Here is a 19,152-nt window from a genome sequence, read left to right on the forward strand (position 1 = left end):
TTTTCACTGTTAGCATATGTAGCCCATGGCCTAGTAGGTATAGTCTATTATAATGCATAATTATGTAGATTAGATGACCTTTTAATTATCTCACTGCATAGTAATTCAGTTCCTATGCACAATTCAGTCATGTCTGACCCCACTGGCTGTTTGATAAACAATTAATGTTCTATATGTACAAATTAGTAAATTACTTTTTCTGGTTCATTGTTTTTGGTATTTCAGTTCCTACAGTCACAATTTAATAGGTTATTTTACCTATCATCACAGGTGATTGTTTGATAATAATGTTAGCTAGTTCCTCTTACATGTACATAAACCAGCTGGAGGCTTTCGAAAAAGTTTCGTCCTGAATGGTCAATTCGCATCAAGTCGTCGAGGTAACGGATGAGCGAGTGCTCGCAATTTAGCTTTATGCTTTGGTGCAAGGCTTGGCTGTTGAGGACTCCTCCCTTCACGGTGAACACCCACACAGTCTTGTGTTCTGTGTCTGCCTCTCCCACAGAATCGAAGCGGAGATGGTCTCATCACACAGCTGAGCTGAGACTCAATGGCGTCCTTTACGTCCTCGGGGCTTGCGTACACCCCGTTTAGGGTGAAGCACAGAGCACCAGATGTCGTAAGGTTGTTATTCATCCATATCGGTCGTAGTTTGGTGCTTTGCCTTCTTTCCACTTTTATAAGTTCCGGTTTTAGGCCTAGCACGACTAGATGGCAAGGCCGTTGTCAGTGCACCTACCTCTTTCTAGTTTTAAAATGTTGGCAAGTATGCCCTTCCCTCCTCTCCCAAAGTCGAGCAGTCAAGTATGCGATACGCACGCGCAGTGGCACATGAAAAACAGACCACTGGCGATGGCAGGGTTTTATAAAGGTCCTCTAAGTTGTCAAACTTGTGCCGATTCTTTTGTTCTTTGGACAGTAAAATGTTTTTTTCAGTTAATCAAGCAAGCAATGAAGTACAGGTCTCTCACATTGAGAGGGTCGGGCAACAATACTGAATCGTCTTACGGGGCAAATAGGCCTACAAGACACGTGTGCAGGGATTTTAGCAGAGATGTGGGGTCTAGACTGGCGATCAAACATAGGCCTAGGCCATACGGGCTCCCATGTTTGCAGCGGGGGCAGGGCAGACTGATTTTTGACCGAATTAAACGAAAATGGATTTTAAAAACTCCAAACTTTTATTTATATTAGCATTAAGTCTTCTTTTGAATGACTGCAGCTGGTATTTGTACGAATGGCAAATTATATGTACAAATATAACGTGAGAGACAAGTGGACGAACACTTAAAATCATAGTTTCAGTTTATAAAATACAGTGTCTTTACAGTATAGCCTATACATAGTGTCATTACCTGTACAGAAAACAAAACATAATAAAAGAAAGTAGGTGGAACTACAACGATTAATATATTTTGTAGTGGACGACTGGCCATGGGACGAACAGTCTAGGGCTACTATGGTATGGGTCTGACACACGCAGTGTCAAATTATTATAGGGATGTTCGCCGAAGCAGGAAATGACGCAGTACGGCGCATGCGCGTAAAACTGGTTGGCAAGAACCATTTCTTTCATTACAGCAAATAGTAGTCGGTTCACAAAGGAATTAGTTATGAATGGCCCTCTATCACCGTATGCGAGTTCCTTGGGCAACGAAGCGAAACAACGGTATTACAAGAAGCTGCTTTATAATGGCGAAACGAAAACGTTGCCAGATCCATAAATTTTAACTGAAAAATGGAGCACGAATCCCAGCAACTGGCCAGATTTGACTTTTGGTAATATTTACCTGTATTTAGTCGACACGCCGTCCATTTACAACAAAGTTTCCATGAAAGCCTACAAATCGTTGGAGGCATTCCGAAAAACAGTGGCACAGTTTACTGTGCACATTGTACCTGTATGGCCGGGTATGATCTTTGTTGTCTAAATACCATAGAAATCATATATGTGTTCTGAATATTTTATTAACAAAATTAACAGGGTTACACAACACTATAGACCATATAAGATATTTACAGCAACGATAATGTATACATAAATCACTTAATATTACATGTAGTACATTTATTGTCAACATTGTTTTATGGTATTTTTTTAAATTATAGTAAAAGTTCATTTATTCTTTTGTTAAACTTTCATTCCTAAATGGATAAAATGAGTGTCTTGCTTTTTTTAAAATAAATATCATTTGTATCTTTCCTCTTTGAAAATTTTGTTCCATATAAACTGATATAATAATAGGTATACATTTTTATGTAGCATATACATATATCGAAAGTGTTATTAGTATGCGAACAAACAAGGTTTTACATATATTTTCTTATTGTATTTTAGCCTAGGTGAAGTGTGCAGCCATGTTGGAGCACTCTTGTTTAAGATTGAGATGGGTGTCAAGATGGGTATGACTCAAACCAGCTCAACTAGTCAGGCCTGTCAGTGGAATAGTACTTTCCGAAAAGAGGTAATTTGAGCAGAAACTTTCAGGGTTGGATATTTTATATTTGACTGATTGCCCGAGGGCTGGAATGTATCTGAAATGTTATAGCCTAGCAACATGTTATGCTAATCTAAATTTTAAAGATATTCAAATTCATAGAGCACTCTTTTTACCATAAACTATAGCATATGATAGCCCACTGGGCTTACAACCTTTACATTAGTGTTTGCTGGGTCATATATCTGGTAGGCCCCAGGCATTTTACAAACTATGTTGATACGGTATATTGTAGTATTTGGTTAAAATATAGTAGTTTTCTTTGATATTGGATTTACAATGTATTCCTCATGTCTTTGTGGGTCATTTATTTTCAGGTAATTCCGACAACAATCACTGACAGATGTATATTGCTGTCTTCCTTAAGTGTAAACCAGCACCAAGTATGGTCATCGTAAGATTATCCATTGATGTAGACTTTTGTCAAAGCATGATTACAAAATGTGAGCAATTTGTAAAGAATTTCATAATAAATGAATTGGTTACTTGCGAACTTGAAAACCGGACTGTATCTACATCAAGAGTAGTATACAGGCCTGCCGGGTGCCATGACCTACTTTCCCGTGATCACGTGACCTTGGTAGGAGACAATGGGCTTTTGTGTAGGAAACAATAGCCTTTGTATAGGGGGGTGCAGGTGTCTGACCTTGGTAGGAGACAATGGGCTTTTGTGTAGGAAACAATGGCCTTTGTATAGGTGGGTGCAGGTGTCTGACTTTGGTAGGAAACAATGGCCTTTGTATAGGGAGGTGCAGGTGTATGGCCTCGGTAGGAAACAATGGTCTTTGTGTAGGAAACGATGGCCTTGGTGCAGGTGTGCGTCCTTGGACTGAGCTGGGGGTGCCTCCCTCGGGTATAAAAAGGGTGCTTTTGGTTTCATTGTCATTCGTTCGCCGAAAAGTCTACAGATCAACGTTCATGTTTGTTGAAAGAAAATAGGCTCGTATTTGGATATAAAAAGGGGTGTGTTGTTAGTAGCGTCATTTGCTTGCCGAAAGTTCTGTGAAGGAGATCTATTTTTGCTTTTGGAGTTTGAAGATATTCTGAAAGAAGACGATGGCATCGGGATATTCGAGCAGTGTTAGTAGCAGCAGCAGTAGCGACGAGGACGACGTCTTGGTCTGCAAATGTTCAGAAAGACATACAATCAAATGTAAAGGAGTGACTACCAAACAAGATGAGAAGAAGACGAGTATTCATTATACGGATCAAACTGATGCTACACGTGAAATTGGGGTTGGAACTGAAGATGGCAAACTCGTGGATGAACCCACAGATCAGACGGATGCTGCCTGTGAAACAGATGCTGCCTGTGAGGAAGACTGCTATTCGAGACGTTACTTGTTCTGTCATCGTCCCGAAATGAGACATTTCTATGCCCGGATGCTAACGTATGCTCGGTGGCCCATACAATTACGTCAAAAACCAAAAGAACTTGCCAAGGCCGGTTTCTACTACACGGGAGACCACGATGCCATCACCTGTTACTGTTGCGGACTTCGCATCTACCGATGGAAGAAGACAGACGACCCAGTGATGGAACATTACAGACTCTCTCCAAGATGTCCCTATGTGAACAACATGTTCAGACATTAAATATTTCAGACACTTGTGTGCTATGTTTTCATGTTGTATGTTGTGAATAAAACCGTGAATAACATGTTTTGCTTTCTTAGTTATGTCCTGCGTCCATGAGTGTGTCTCTGGACGTGTCCCTATGGTGGTGACACTGGTAAAGGGTAATATGTTGGTAACGATGTTTTTGGGGGAGCTCGCACGACGAGATTCGTGTTTGGGAGAAGGGGCACTAGTCATACGTATCACACACATTCAAACATTCCTGTACCATATCTTTATGCGTCATAAGGTATATAAATAAAATAGTTTTGGAAAACTCGTCATTTGAGGTAAAACCTTCAGAGGAGCAACATGTCAGACCAGTACAAGTTATATGTACCCGACGTGGATAAGTGGACCCGTTTCTATAAACTGCAGGCAGAAGGTAAACTTCAACCTCATTTTCCAGTGCAACGTGGTGGGAAAAGTCAGATGATGTACAGTGTAGATCGATGTCTAGAACTGTATGACCCTACATGGAAAAAAGAAAAAGAGGAACAGAAGAAGCCCCCGGCACCAAAAGTCGTCATGGTCTCCCCAACGCAGCAGGTGGTAGAGCAAGCCAAGGCCGAGCAGAAACGGAAACGTCAAGAGAGTGGCGTGGAACAGAAACGACGAGAGCAGACTGGGCAAAAACGGCACAAGCATTTTTGAGAAGACTATAAAAGGGCATGGCAGTTTCAACATCGTCAGTTCACGTCGAACACTTCAATAGTCAACATCATGAATCAGAATTGGTTTATTCCGGAACATGTCATGAACAAAAGATCGTGTCCCGTATGTCCAAAGACTTTTTCAAAACCATCAAATATGCTTTTTCATTGGAAGACCTTCCATTCAGCTCAACTCCAGGCTCCTATGGCTCCTATAGCTCCGGCTCCTCTGGCTCCTGCTCCGGCTCCTCTAGCTCGTATAGCTAGGGCTCATATGGCTCCTGCTCCGGCTCCTCTGATTCCTATAGCTCCTGCTCCTCCTATAGCTCCTCTAGCTCATATAGCTCTGGCTCCTATAGCTCCTGCTTATAGGGCTCCTATAGCTCCGCTCCGCAGCAGCAGCCCCTAAGATTGTTACATCCGTTCACCATGATCGTGTCGGGACCCACGTCGTGTGGAAAAACATTTTTGTTGTACAAACTGCTAAGGGATGGTAAAATCCACCCGCCTCCTCGGCGCATCATCTGGCTTTACAAACGATGGCAACCTCTCTATGATACGATCAAAATGGTTGCTCGAGTAAAATTTGTTCAAGGTATACCTGCGAATTTGGAAAAGGATCGTTATTTAGATCCAGGAGTCAGAAATCTCATCGTGTTGGACGACCTGATGTCTACAGCTGGAAAAGACCCTCGAATCACCGATTGTTCACGGAAGTAAGTCACCACAGAAACCTCTCTGTGATTGCCATCAACCAGAACCTCTATAACAGCAAGGACCCGACACAAAGAAGAAACTGTCATTACCTGGCACTGTTCAACAACCCCATCGACAAGCAGCAAGTCCTAACCTTGGCACATCAGATGTATCCTGGAAATACTCGTCATTTCATGCAGCGGTTTGAGGAAGCTACCCACAGGCCCTACGGACATCTCTTGGTGGACTTGAAACCGACCACGCCCGAACATTGGCGCCTTCGACCTAATGGTTTAGAGACGGGGCCGTCCGAATAAAATAAAAGCACGAGCGTAACGGCGAATGTCTCAAGAGTTTCAACCACCGTCGGAGAAAGAGCTCTACGTGCAAATCATGCAAAGAAACGCATTCAAGAGAAAACTACCAGGCATACCCGCCTACGAAAGTGACGACGACGAAGAAGAAGATGAGGTAGAGCCCTATCTGAAAAAGGTCAAGAGGATGCAGTCTTGCGATACGTGCGGTCTGGTCTTTAAAGACGGGAGTGACTTGCAGCGACACGTGAAAACGTGCGAGGAGGGAAATGAAGAGCCGTCGTCCGATCTGGAAAACGAAGGCGTACGTCTGATGATCGAGCGTGAATTCGACATCAATCGTGACTATTTCGAAAGCAAGAGGAAACGCTACGAAGAAAAAAACATGTCCCAAGATGCCATCGAAAGAAACATGAAGACACTGCAATGGAAGTTATTTAAAGACACGTACTCTCGCTTTCTGACGTATATGCATTACTTTGACAAAGGCCCCAACACGAGAAAAATTCTACAGTTTGTGAATCCAGACAGAGATCTCAGACGTCAGATTCGTTCTCAATTAAATCAGTATCGTTCATGGATTGGCGAATATTTGGACGAACAAGACGACGATGAGGAGGACGACGACGAAGATGAGAAATGAACACTCATATTATTCACGTGTCACCCTTAAGGCCTCTCGATGTAACCCAATGTGTGTCCATTGCATGTATAGTGATTGTAATTTAGAAATAAAAAATGAAAAACCAAACCATTGCGTTTTTTTGTGTTTTTTACTCTATGACTAGATTTGTGATTGGATATTTTTTCTCCAGTTGATCTCGAACGATGAGGTTGTGTTCTGAGAACGTGGCGATTTCTCTCTCTCCTCCCCCCCCCCCCCCTAGGGGCTGTGCTTTGTTCGCTTGGGCCTTTGGCCAAGTACCGAATAGAGCACAACGGAGACTCGGCGACCGTGACTTTATACTACGGCAACGAGACAAAGAAACGCGCAACTAGTAGAAGGAGGAGGAGGCGCCCTAAGTCTACACAGGGTGAGCCTAACTTGGCGGCTCAACCGCCAGGGGCGGCTCCACCTGTTCCGAAGAGGAGGACGAGACGCGGAACGGTGCAGGGTGATCCAAACCCGGTGGCTAAACCACCGGGGGCGGTTCATTCTGCTTTACCGGCTACACCCACTCGACCGAAGCACTCGCCAGGAACCATCCAGGGGGGGCCAAAGCTGTCAGCTCAACTGACAGTGGAGGCTCCTCCTGTTGAGGGAACCACATCGATGGACACGGGACACGTGGTCGTTCTCGACCCACCGGAAAGTCCACCACCACCTCCGGTTGTTGTTGTTGGAGCGGAGATCCAGAGAGAGTCCAAAAGGAGGAAGATGTCTTCGGTTACCTCACCGAAGAAGTCCGACCAAACCGCCTGGACACTCGTCTGTGACAAGCTCCCAGCAAAATATAGAGAAGCGGTCATCGGGGACTTCACCGACCCACAACAACTCAAGGGACCCTGGTCAAACAAGGAATGGCGCCAACTTCCGTCAGGACAAGGGAAGTACCAGATCCGGGGGTCCCCTCGCTCCAAACAACTTTATGTGACAGCGCAGCAGGACGGGCTGTACAGACAAGGACTCCTGAAGCCTGAGATGCCCAACGCGACCATTCATCGCATCTTAAAGATGGTACTGCGGGACATCTACACAGGAGCCCTTGAACGTAACACCGAGTATTTGATGGAAGGACTCCCCAACTTCTCACCTGATCAGCCCATCAACTCACCATGAATCCTGCTGCGCCAACCTTAACTAGGACAGGTAACCTCCTTTTTGGGCTTAGTTGGACTTTAAATACTTTTCGATCGAGTTCAAAATTCGTATGTTTATTTTTTTATAAATAGTCCAACGCAATTTACTTTGGCGCCCGTTCAATTGCTCAAATCACCTTAAAACCCTTTCGGCCGAGCAGTCTTAACTTATTTTTGGGTTTAAATTCTTAGTCCGGACATGATGTTAGGAGCAGGTATTCTCCGTAGACGTTAGCTTTTTCTAGTTAGACCCGAAGGAATCGAAATTTAGCCTGTCAGAACACGGCCCATTTTCGGTGTCTACTAGTCGGTCCGCGCAGTCGCTGGACACAACTAAATTCTTATTCCAAAATCTGCCCACTTCAAACTTATCCCCCACCCTTTTCTGTCCTGGACTTAGTCACTGGCAAAGGCCAGAGATTATGCCCAGGACAGACATGCTTGATACCTTCGTGGTATATGAGCATGTAAATAAATATTGGATTGGATTGGATATTTCTACCCCGCTACTTTATAGTAGCATGAGCTGTATGTACAGGACAGCACATACCACTGCCTTTGATATACCAGACATAATGCACTGGTTGGCTATAGACTATTTGGCCATCGATGGGGATCGATGCTAGATCGATCACTGTATTTACCCATTTGGTAATTAAAAAGCCCTGTACGAAGGCTAGTACTCTAGAGAAATTTTTTGTTTATAAATGCAGTTATTTCCCTTTGGTTAACACGTACTACTTGTTAAACCCATGGCAGCGCGCGTGTCGCCGACTTACACTAATGGATTAATCACGTGTGACATCCCTCTCTCCCTCCCTCTCTCTCTCTCTCTCCCTCTTTCTTTTTCTCTCTCTCCCTCCCCTCCCTCCCTTTCTCTCCCTCCCTCTCTCTCTCTCTCCCCCCCTCTCTCTTTCTTTCTCTCAACCATTGCGTTTGTTTTTTGTGTATTCTACTCTAACTAGATCTGTGATTTAATATTTCTGCCGCTACTTTATAGTATCAAGAGTTGTGTGTACAGGACAGCACATACCACTGCCTTTGATATACCAGACATAATACACTGGTTGTCTATAAAGGCTTGTACTCTTGGGAAATACTCGTGTTTAAAATGTAGTTAAAAGAGCATAGATTAGGTTGGAGCGTTGAGTTGCAGTCACGCGTTCTTTCTTCATAGGAATGGGCTGTAGTGTTTCGCACACGCACGCACGCACGCATGCACAAAACGTTTGTGTTTAATTATGAAATACTGGCCCCATAAGGGGTATGAGATTGTGTATATAAAAGATCACTTGCTACTCCTGGAAAAAATGTTGCGGGTTTCCTGTCTAAAACTGTCAAAATTATGTTTTTCATCCAATAACCGATGATTCATAAATCAATGTCCTCTAGTGATATCGCTAAACACAAACAAACTTTCACGGTCAGTGTGCATACCATAACAAATTTATTCTGCTACTTAAGACGGGCACGCGTCGGTATGTCTTTTGCAGTTCACCTGGTTTCATAAACACTCTGAGAGGCGTAATAAAATGCCTTTGTATGAGGGCTGATGAAGAGGTCTGATAAAGTACTCCTCTATTATAAAGCGAATGAATGAATGGCTGAATGACGGCAACAAAGAAAACGTCGACAGTGTGCTAAAGAAATACAAATGAATGAAAATCATCACACACGCATTTTGTCTGGCGACATGAAAGCCTCACTTTAAACCAAACAGTCGGCAAACGTTCCAGTCCTTCCCCACGAGACATATTTTAACGGCTATTATTTTGGGTTTCTAGAATAAAACACTGTGAAAAAACATTCACGTCTATGTCCACTGTGAATACAAAAATACAACACAATAGACGTTATACAATGAAGCCAAAACCAACGTCAGACTTGCACCTGGCCTATACATATTGTTATTATTAATTATTGTTGTGTCTTTGCTTTTATTTGTTCGCTGACACCAGTTTGTTTGGTAATATGCAATACATTGAATTGAATACACCATGATCGCACACCTGTACCAAGGTCATTGTCTCTTACCATGACCGCACACCTACACAGAGGCCATTGTCTCTTACCATGATCGCATACCTTTCCAAGGCCATTGTTTCCTACCGAGGTCAGACACTTGCACCCCCCTATACAAAAGCCATTGTTTCCTACACAAAAGCCATTGTGTCATTGTTTCCTGCACAAAGACCATTGTGTCATTGTTTCCTACACAAAAGCCATTGTTTCCTACCAAGGTCCGACACCTGCACCCACCTATACAAACGCCATTGTTTCCTACACAAAGGCCATTGTTTCCTACCGAGGCCATACACCTGCACCCCCCTATACAAAGGCCATTGTTTCCTACACAAAGCCCATTGTCTCCTACAAGGTCGCGTGATGACGGGAAAGTAGGTCATGGCACCCGGCAGGCCTGTATACTACTATCAAGCATTAAGCAAGTTGACAATGGTGATCAGACATGGTGTATCTGTTCTGAACTGGAATATGGTAGGATGATTAAATGTGACAATGACGACTGTCCCTACCAGTGGTTCCACTACAAGTGTGTGAACATTCACAGAAAGCCTAGGGGAAAGTGGTTTTGTGCCAGCTGTGACTAAATCATAACAATAGCAAATGAAATATGCCAAACTATTTATTTAATTTATATTTTAAAAAATGAAATATATCTGAGTAATAACTTTATCCGATGTCCTACCCCCAAAAGCCTGTGATACATAAGAAATTGCCCCCGTTGGTGTTATAGACACAAGAAATTTAATGGTGTTGTTATGTTTATAATTTGACCATGTTTGAGCCCTAGCTGTAAGTTGACCGGGTCTCTGAATAAAAACTTCAAAACAATCAATGATGCTCACACATTTTGGGTAGGTTATTTTAATAACATTAGGCATGTTTCTTATCAGACTGTCTTTATCAGGCCACTGAATCAGAAATGAAAGTTTTTCTGCTAATTTTGGCAGTCCCTGGTTAAGAATGTCGGATATTGTGGTCACAGACACACTGAACCTATACGCCAAGTCCTGGTGCTGGAGAGTCAACCTACGTTTCATTATTATACACATCATTACACATGTTGGGCTTAGAACTTTGCACGCTGGAAGTGCCGGGGAGCAAAATGACAGCAGCCATACAAATAGAGCTTTTGACTGTAGACCTGTATAAAACTGAATTCTTTGATCACTGGATGTCATCTGCTCCTCAAAACTCAGTCGACTTTCATTCTGTTTTAAAATCGCATTCTCTGTTTTGAAGTCTCCCTAACTCTTCATATAGCTGCTGGTTTTCTATTCGCAGGGCAGCAATTTTTTTAATACAGCCACTGTGTATGTCGACATGTGGCTGCAATTCTGAAAAAAGAAATGTATGTTAAGGGATTGATAAAAGTAATACTTCAGTATTATGCAAATCATAAAATACACCTCAAAATACCTATTATACATTGTATATTATTCTACATTTTCACCATTTTGTTAATAAATGAACTATATACATGTTACTTACTCACAAATGTATTATCATTTTACTAAGTGTTAATTTGAAGTGTCCATAATAATTTACCAGACTAATACAAACGCCTCTGAGTGTTAGTTATTCCAACTTTTACATATTATCACGATGTACATACATGTGTATAATTAAGATTTTTGATTCACATTATACCTGATTTGTATGTATTTGTACGATACATCAATATTTCGCAAAGATTATGTCCAAAATATAAAACATGTACATATGCAAATAAATGATTGTGTACCTTCAGCTTGTGTCTCAAATATATTTTCTGTGTTTGACAAATCCAGTAAAGCAGAAGCTGCTTGTTTCTTGCCTTTCTCTGATTCTCTGCCCTCCAATCGACAGTGTCTAGCATGGCACAGATCCCCACTTGGTTTAGTGTCCTTGTAGCCCATGTTCACAGAGGGAATGTAGTCAGGGTTATTCTTGTCATTGCTCTTCTCTCCTGGAATGATAATTATTTTTAAATGATCTGTTTTTACTGGAAGTTTGGGAAGTAAAAAAAAAAAAAAATAATAATAGAACGAAAACTAATGAGATGTTTCTTAAAAACTAATCTCAGATCATATTTTTAATTAATATGTTAAGTTAGGAAAAGTTGTGGGGTTTTTTATTTATTAAAAATAAAATAAAAATAAAACAATTCAAGAAGGGTTGGGAGGGGTACTGGCGGTGATATTAACTTGCACCTATATCTCCTTAACATGCTCATTGTTCATGTTATAAATTGAAAGATTGCTACATTTATCCAAAGCAAGCAAGTAGGCAATTAATTTACCTGTTATGAAGTGACGATAACAAACGCGATCGTAATCTGTACGTCCGACGATAGACACGCGCTTTGTGGCTGTAATCCAAAGCTTTCTTCGGGGTTCTGGTTTCTTTGGGATGCGAAAAAAGCTACTTGGGTTGTCCTTGTCGAATCTTCTTGTGCTAGTATACTAGTATACAATCCAGAGTTTATTACTGCACTCTCCCCCCCCCCCCCCCCCTCTATTTTTTAATGTTGAAGTAGACCAACAAGTTCGACCATAAAGTCTCGCCCAATATTTTTTTAATTTGTATGCTCCCGAATAACGCTTAAAAAGGCGATGTGTAATTGGTCGATATTTAAATTGTTATTTATAGATGAAATGTCACCTGGACATGGGAGTCCACGCAATGCTGTTAGATCTACTGGTAGACGAGTAGAGCTAATTTTAATCAGATTGGCTTCGTTCACAATACAATCTAATTAAAATTAGCTCCACAATTACATGTGGATCTAACACCAGCCAGTTGGAGCTCATGTCCACCAATCAAAACCTTACTTGCAGAATCATGCCAGTGATTTAAAACTAACAACACTGCGTAGTCCCCAATGTCCAGGTAACATTTCGTCTGTAAATAATAATTTAAATATGGACCAATCACACCTCGTCTTTTATAACGTTATTTGGGAGCATACAAATTCTAAAAATATCGGGCGAGTCTATTTTAGTGGTCGCAGTACAGCGAACCATACCAATACGTACGTAGTGGGTTATCAGTCTTCAATTTTACATTAAAAATTATTTATTTATTTATAAAAAACCCAACTAAATCAGTTTTCAGTTTTACATTACAAATTATTTATTTTATAAAATAAAACATATTTTAAGGCATTCGTAATTCACACAAAACATGTCGTATACCCTCAGGATAATTCGGAATGTTTTCAAATTATTTTTAAATCACTGGCATGATTCTGCAAGTAAGGTTTTGATTGGTGGACATGAGCTCCAACTGGCTGGTGTTAGATCCACATGTAATTGTGGAGCTAATTTTAATTAGATTGTTCACAATATATATATAGTTTGGTACCGTGGCCCGGTCCGATCAACAGGTTTCCGGAAGTCATGGAGGATTCTGGGAGATTTCTGCGAGCGTTATCACAAACAAGACTGTGGAAATCTCCATGCTGGTGGATATTCGGCAACAGGTAATTAGTTATATACCGCCGAATACTATACTGGTGTCAGAATGGACAACTCACTACCTTTTGCACATGGGCGTACATAGGATTTTGAAAAGGGGAGTTCCAAAATAGATTGCAGAGATATTGGGCATATATTTTTATGTTGAGTTTTGAAAAGGGGGGTTCCAAAATAGATTGCAGAGATATTGGGCATATATTTCTATGTTGAGTAAATATAATAATGTCAGATATCAATGTCAGATATATTAAATTATTTTAAAAAAGCGATTTCGGGGGGGGGGGGGTGTTCGGTCGAACCCATCGACACACACACCCCCCCCCCCCCCCCCCCAATGTACGCCCATGTTGCATGATATCAGTGCGATTGTGCGGCCAGATATAATAATCTGTATGCAATTTACCACGGTAAGTATTGGCTATCGGTTAACGCTTGACAAGTTGACACTTTGGCCTTTTGACTTTGAAGGTTAGCTATAGAACGCTGGTAGCCCGAGTACTCTGACTGTAAGAGAGCTAGACGGACAATTGGACATAAATACGCTCTCATTACAGTCAGAGACCAACCTATGTATATTTTTGGCAATTCCTGACTACCAAACGGTAGGCAAAGATTCCCGCTCTAATACCACAACAATCCTATGTTTGACGTCAAATACCTTTACATCGATCATTTTCGAGTTAACTTATACAAAAAAATCCACATATTAATCACTAATACACATACTACAGAAAAACTCGACAGCACCCACATTCAGCTACGCTTCGTGACACTCCGTCGCAACAATTGACCCCTCCGTATAACGAGTTAACCACGCCCCCCCGTGACACGTGATGCAAGGTTAGACAAACATTCAATAATGGCTGCCAATTCGCATAGGTCGATAGCAAAATCAACCGATCTGCCGATTACGTTTTTGCCTTAATTTATTTACAAATATCGTTGTTTAAATAAAAAGCCGACAAGGGGAGACATTCAAGTATTTCACTACAGGGTACATTTACGATGACAACTTGATTTAAATTGACGAAACCATTTTTACTTCAGTAAATTTTATCGAAGCACAAGAACCCGGAAGTGAACGTCGAACCAAAAGAACATTTAAAACATCCTATGCTCGTTTTTCTTGTCAGAACTGATAAATTAAAATGTCTTGTTTGTTTCTTTTTTCTTCTTCTTTTTCATCTTATTTTTGTTGTTGTTGTTCGACTTTTATATTAATGTAATCCCGATATGCCGAGTTGCAAGATATCAGGGCCGTACCCTCCGGGGGGGGGGGGGGGGGGGGGGCAGGGGGCAGCTGCCCCCCCCCCCCAGAATCTTGTCCTTTTTTTTTATATATATCTCCAGTAATAGCATAGAAATGTTTAATCTTTATAGTATGTTAAAAATTATTTATAAAATTTAGTGCCCCCCCCCCCCCCCCCCATGGATTTTAGTCAGGGTACGGCCCTGGATATAAGGCGCGGCGACGACCCGGCCTCGATCCGTTTAAAACCGTGGCGTCTTTATTTTTGGTCGGGTTGCGTTAAATGTTTTGTTTAAAAAAAACAAAAGAGAGGGACGTGAGCAGTAACATTAAAATACAAGGCGTGTGGGAATGCTATCAGTGTACCAAAATTTTATGCACGAAAGGTTACAAAACTATAGCAGGATACAGTCGCCTGTGCCAAAATTATGCAGTGGTTTAGATTGTGGGATTGCGATATTTAGGGGGGGGGGGGGGGGGGGGGGTATTTTTTTTTACATAGCTGCACTGCTTGAATCAACCGATATACGGCACTTGCCCTATTTATGAAACCAAAGCCATACACGAGAGAGAAAAAAAAAAAAAAAAAAAAAAAAAAAAATTCACAACTGTCGTAGCCAGAGGGTGGGTTGGTGGGGACCACATCTTTGGCCCTCCAGTTATGTATACTGACATATTGGCCCGTCTCCGTTCTGACAAGATATATTAGGGCTGTTTACGTTTGGGTGCCTCATCCCTTCTTTATAAAATCAGGCTGTCCAGCACACCCTTTTGAAAAAGTTGGACACAATTAGGAATGAAAATGTAGAAAATGTAGGACAAAAGTAGGAAAACGTAGAACAAAAGTAGGAATGAAACAGTACGTAGCGACATTATTCATGCTCGAAACACCGTTTTATGTAGTGCTTAGTTTGTACATGTATTTTGTGTTCTATCAAAGATAATGTGTATCTTATGTAACGGTCACGTTATAGTCATTTCAAATTACTATACACTATATTAATCAATATACATATTTACATGCATAGGAATGCCGATGCACAGTAAAACAGAGTTAACATGATTAATTTAAGTTTTCCATAATGTATTATAGATTCTGAAGTCATACATACACATTGTACATTATAATCATATTAATCATTGGAAAATATGTTGGCTTTGAGGGTGTAATTTTAATATGGTGCCACAAATTGGGAGATGTATCTTGCTGCCAAGAAAAATTAAAATAATTCCCGTAACTGATGACTTTTATAATATTACAAGGAATATGCACACTTTAACAGCAATTCGTGGCATTTTCAAACAAAAAAGTACGAAAAACTACTCTGAAGAAAAAGTAGGAAAAATAGGACAAAAACCAAAAAGTACGAACAAGTAGCTGGACAGTCTGTAACATATTTGCCAATTAAGCCAGTACAACAGTGCTTAAATAAATTATAAACTCATGTGTTGTGGCAACAACTGTTGGGAATCAAACTTGAAGCTTCTGCACCCCCCCCCCCCCCCCCCCAATCTCACACAACCCGCCCATTAGTTATCCTACTGTCACACAAAATGTACTCAAAAAGCTTTATCTGTTCTAGAGGCATAGGCAGATAAAAAATAGTAATAAATATTATAAGACAACCCATGCCTACAAAACAATAATAATAATACAAAATAAAAATTTAATTAAAAACATTTATATATATATTAAAAAAAAAGAGGCAAAATTATATTTTGAGAGAGAGAGAGAGAGAGAGAGAGAGAGAGAGAGAGAGAGAGAGAGAGAGAGAGAGAGAGCAGGGTTTCTGCCAGAGGGTAAAATGGGCATGGTGCCATACCCAAATTTTTAATTTTTTTAAGTTAACATTTTGACAAAATTAATGACTCTTATCATTATTGTATGATTTTCTTAAGCCTAACCCTAAATGTAACCCATTTTATTTGTGGAGGAGACCGCCCATAGCCCCTGTTGATTGTGGTTGCATTCAATAACATAGCGCCATACACACAAAAAAAATTCTGGCAGAAACACTGTAACTATAAAACTAAAATTATTTCTGGCAGAAACACTATAACATAAAACTAAACCACAGATTGCAGTTCGCACAATTTGTTTAATATTTATTATGAGAATACTTCCTAACATTTTCTTTTTTCTCAAAGAGAGGGTCTTTACATATTAATCCCCATTCAATCTGGTACAGGTAAATATATCTATTCAAAAATGTATCTTTTTGTGGCATCCATCTCCAAATCATTATCCTCGAAACTGAGCAATTAAGGATTACCATTTGATGGGTGGTATCAAACTGAATCCCAAGTCTTGGAAGTCTGAATTACTCCTTAGCAGCAATATGTCAAATACAATTTTTTTTTTTTAAATATTGTACTAAAAGAAATTGTTGAAAGTGTTTCCTTTTCAGCAGCAATTTCACCTCCTGCCCCAGTTTTTCTTTCACATATCAGTTGAAACTGTTCTATTATTTCTATCATTCTGTTCTCAATATCAAGATGCAATGTAATTTGTTTAATAGTTTGTCTTCAGAATCTCATTTTCGACATCTAAGCAATGACTCCACATCCATTGGTCCAGTTGCTGAAATATATAAAAACAAACATGTTAAGTATTTCACATCCATTTGAAGAAGTACATTAGTCTGTAACTTAATTACATAATTACATATCATTGTATTAATTTAAAGTTTAATTTAATTTTAGGAATTTTTTTTTTAATAGGAAACAAAATCAATGTGACTAAACAAAGTATAAAATTAAAAAGTATAGCAGTAAATTAAGAAAAGTAGTGAACAATGTATTTAACGTTGATGATGTTATTTGATTTCTATTAGAAAGTTGCACAAAGCTACATATAAGATGGCATGTGGAAGAAGGAAAATGCCTATGCTTTGCTAAAATTTGGGGTATAAAATAATGATGAAAAACAAAACTACTGTCTTCAAAAGAAAATCATATTTAGGGTAGGTAATAAAAACAAAACAGATGTAAGTGCCTCATCTAGGTGGTTATGGGTTTGAAATGTTTTGAAATTAGGGTTAGGACATATTTCAAGCACATGACCATTTATAAACAGCAGTTGTTTTACTATTATTTTGCTCCCCCCCAAAAATAAAAAAAAATTTAAGCATGGGCAAGTAAGGGTTTCGACCTCCAATACCCTCCGCCTGCACATGCACCCGATTCCTCTCTAAGATTATATGTAAAAATTACCAAATGTTAGACATCCAACAGCAGATGGAAGGAAGGATAGGATATGTTTAATTTAACAACGCACTCAGCACATTTTATTTACGGTTGTATGGGGTCGGATGATTATTAAATCAATATGCTTTATCTTTGATGTCGTTAAACCCCACCCCCCACCCCACCCCAACTTTACCCTTTCCGAACGAAATAATATTTATTTGAATTTGTCGATTTAAACACGTAAAATTAAGAAGTGAAAACGTTCATTGTCTTCTTTAGTATATTTTATTTTAAAAATATATACACGATTAAAGGGACATTCCCGAGTTTGCTGCAATTTTTAAGATGTTATCGACTAACAGAGACTTTTTAACGAGTGTAATTACATATCAGATATATTTTTATGCATAAAATATTAATGGCTGTATACTAAACGTGTTTCTGATTGTTCTAATATTTGTACTAGGTTAAATTTCATTTTATTTCCTAAAATATATTTTTTCGTACGTACGAAATTATTTGAAGACAAAATCCAGTTTGGGCTTCTTCCACATATTAAGACGGTCAGAAACACACTGAATATATAGACACTGATATTCTAAACAAGAAAATATATTTAATATGTAAGTTTAATCGTAGAAATATTCAATTTTTCGGAAACATCTTACAATGCAGCAAACTCAGGAGTGTCCCTTTAATGTGTTACTAGTATACAAACTAAACTTTGAAAGTTCTACTGACACTTTATAAAATATCAATTCTGAAATAGGAAGGTACGACTGTCGATAATACGTTGTCAAGATCAAACCGGTTTTAACTAAAGACTAGTACCGTATCCTCAACCAAACGTTCTTCTTCGTACAGCGCAAGATTTCTCTTTTAATTTTTTGAGACGAACCCTACAATTTGAAATCGGCAAACGCATTTGTTAACTGAAACTGACAAACAGGCTGTCGTTTGTGCTTTGCCGAACTATGGCGGCACAGGCGATGAATCAAGCGTATACGTTTGACGATATCCGTTCATTGCGAACACACACGACTTTTTAAAAAGTGCATTTGAGCTTGTATTTCACATTTGTACATGATGTTAAAATATGGTAACCAGAGAATGTAACTTTAACTTTATTATAAAGAAAAGTTAAAATCATACCGAAAATGTATTACCAAGTTTTAGTCAAATATTGGAAAATTACATTACGTACGTTTTCATTTCCAATAAAGGCTATTTAAATTTTATTTTAAAAAAAATATTGAACATCCTGCATTAAAATAGGTTTACCGGCCTCGGTGGCGTCGTGGCAGGCCATCGGTCTACAGGCTGGTAGGTATTGGGTTCGGATCCCAGTCGAGGCATGGAATTTTTAATCCAGATACCGACTCCAAACCCTGAGTGAGTGCTCCGCAAGGCTCAATGGGTAGGTGTAAACCACTTGCACCGACCAGTGATCCATAACTGGTTCAACAAAGGCCATGGTTTGTGCTATCCTGCCTGTGGGAAGCGCAAATAAAAGATCCCTTGCTGCCTGTCGAAAAAAGAGTAGCCTATGTGGCGACAGCGGGTTTTCTCTTCAAAACAGTGTCAAAATGACCATATGTTTGACGTCCAATAGCCGATGATAAGATAAAAAATCAATGTGCTCTAGTGGCGTCGTTA

At 39.9% G+C, this 19,152-nt stretch overlaps 1 protein-coding gene across 1 annotated transcript in view; it reads left to right on the top strand.

Annotated features, from left to right (window-relative positions):
• The first annotated feature begins 12,992 nt into the window (after window positions 1-12,992).
• The window catches only part of LOC121370985, a 60,355-nt gene continuing 54,195 nt past the window's right edge, over window positions 12,993-19,152 (top strand). The window contains exon 1 of the mRNA XM_041496563.1: window positions 12,993-13,063. The gene's annotated coding sequence lies outside the window, so the exon portion shown is untranslated. The remainder of the gene's footprint in view (window positions 13,064-19,152) is intronic.

The sequence above is a fragment of the Gigantopelta aegis genome, chromosome 4 (assembly GCF_016097555.1).
Source record: "Gigantopelta aegis isolate Gae_Host chromosome 4, Gae_host_genome, whole genome shotgun sequence".
Taxonomy (NCBI): Eukaryota; Metazoa; Mollusca; class Gastropoda; order Neomphalida; family Peltospiridae; genus Gigantopelta; species Gigantopelta aegis.